Genomic DNA, 2203 nt, shown 5'->3' on the forward strand with positions numbered 1-2203 from the left:
TTTCTATCAAGTGTGTTTATTAACAGTGTGTAGGCATTGTAACATGTATTACAAATAGGACATTAGAGAAAGCATTAGAAAAACTATTGTGGCTATATCACACAAACTCAAATTTGAAGAGTATTTTAAGTCAAAATGTAGAATTTCCAATCTTGGAGAAAACTTAATAAGCAGCACTATGGAAAAAGACAATAAGAAAAAAACATTAGATTCAAATTTCTTGGTATTCCCCAAAATATGTATGAGCCCATACTTCAGGTTGTCATAGAATATAGAACACACACACATATTCTCTCTGGATGGAAATAGAACAACCAGTAAAATACACTGGACACTACCTGGTATTTTCTCTAGTCAAGGAGACCTGGTGGGACTTTTCTAATGAAACACCGTGGGACAAGCTGGCAGACCAAAATCAGGAGTGCGAGGTATGAAGTGTTAGTGTCTGGCTACATGCCACTAATTATTCCAAGTTAATAAGATTGTGTACAGAATTGCAGTCATGGTCCTCAAGAGAATTATGCTTTCTTCTCAGTCCACTGTTTTCCCAAAGGACTATGTACAAGTTGAAAATTATTTCAGATTCTTTAAAAATACAAGAAGGGAACTTCATAGAACATTAACTTCATTACTTTGTCCCTGGCACTCTGGGTAGTAGAATAACTATCAAAGAAAAGAAAACATGGAGCAGTGGTAGAATATTACATTTTGAATCCTCCTAGGTAAGTTTAAATACTGGGATTTCACAAGGTTGCAGAAAAAATGAGTGAGGGGAAAAAACTTCCCTGGGCTGGATATGGCCAGGTATACGCAAAGATGCTGATTCCTATGTGTATGCAGCTTTTAAGCATGGAGCTGATATGTACAATATTTAAATTTCCTTTGAAATGAACACTTTAATTACTTCAAGATTTTCTTTCCTCAAATTTTCCAGAAGAAAACTAGAGGCCATCCTTATAAGGGTCAAAACTTTGTCTACATGGCATTAACTATCAGGCTGTATGTCTGATCCAGTCCCTTGTAAGAATGGTTATCTCAATGGTCATTATCAAGAATCCATATTGTTACACACATAAAGCAATTAACCCACTCTCAGAAGAATTTTTCATGAGAATCATAAAATATGATCTTTTCATTTTGCAATGGAAAGAAGTAGAAATAAAGTATAGAAGAAAATCTAGGTAAGAAAACACATTAATCACAGTGCTTATTGGAAAAATATTTTCTTCGGCTTTATTTCCATTTTATCACCCTGATTCCATGTAATATGATCCAACCTCTTCATTTTTTTTATTTCAGCTTATTATGGGGGTACAAAAGTTCAGGTTATATATATTGCCCATGACCCTCCATCCCCCCCGAGTCTGAGCTTCAAGCGTGTCCATTCCCTAGACAGTGCACATCACATTCATCTTGTAGGTATAAACCCATCCCCTCCCCCCGCCCCCATCCCCCCAGTCAGAACTTCAAGAGTGTCCATTCCCCAGACAGTGCGCATCACACTCATCAAGTAGGTAAACACCCATCCCCTTCCCCCAGCCCCCACCTCTGTCCGATACCCAATTGGTGTTATTCCCAAATGTTCACTTAGGTGATGATCAGGGAAACCAGTTTGCTGGTGAGTACATGTGGTGTTTATTTTTCCATTCTTGGGATACTTCACTTAATAGAATGGCTTCCAACTCTCTCCAGGAGAACCAAAGAGATGCCATATCACCGTTATTTCTTATAGCTGAGTAATACTCCATGGTATACATATACCACATTTTACTAATCCATTTATAAATTGATGGGCATTCAAGTAGACCTACCATAAGATCCAGCAATACCATTTTTGGGCATCTACTCAGAAGAACAAAAGTCATTCTATAAAAAAGACACCTGCACCTGAATGTTTATAGCAGCACAATTCACAATTGCAAAGATGTGGAAACAACCCAACTTCTTCATTTTATAATTGAAGGAACTAGGGCCAGAGAGTAAAAAAGGAAAAAAATAGAAAATACATTAATTACAGTGCTTACTGGAAAAATGGCACATTTGGTCTTGTTCCATTGGCCTTTAATTTTTGTCGAGGGCATTAATTTTTAGGCATTGTAACATGTATCACAAATATGACCCTGGAGGAAGCATTAGGAAAACTTACCTGTTTCTACATCACACTAGTTTGATTCAAAATATGTCCTCTCAAAATATTGAGAAT

This window comes from Eulemur rufifrons, chromosome 4, assembly GCF_041146395.1.
Source record: "Eulemur rufifrons isolate Redbay chromosome 4, OSU_ERuf_1, whole genome shotgun sequence".
In the NCBI taxonomy this organism is placed as follows: domain Eukaryota; kingdom Metazoa; phylum Chordata; class Mammalia; order Primates; family Lemuridae; genus Eulemur; species Eulemur rufifrons.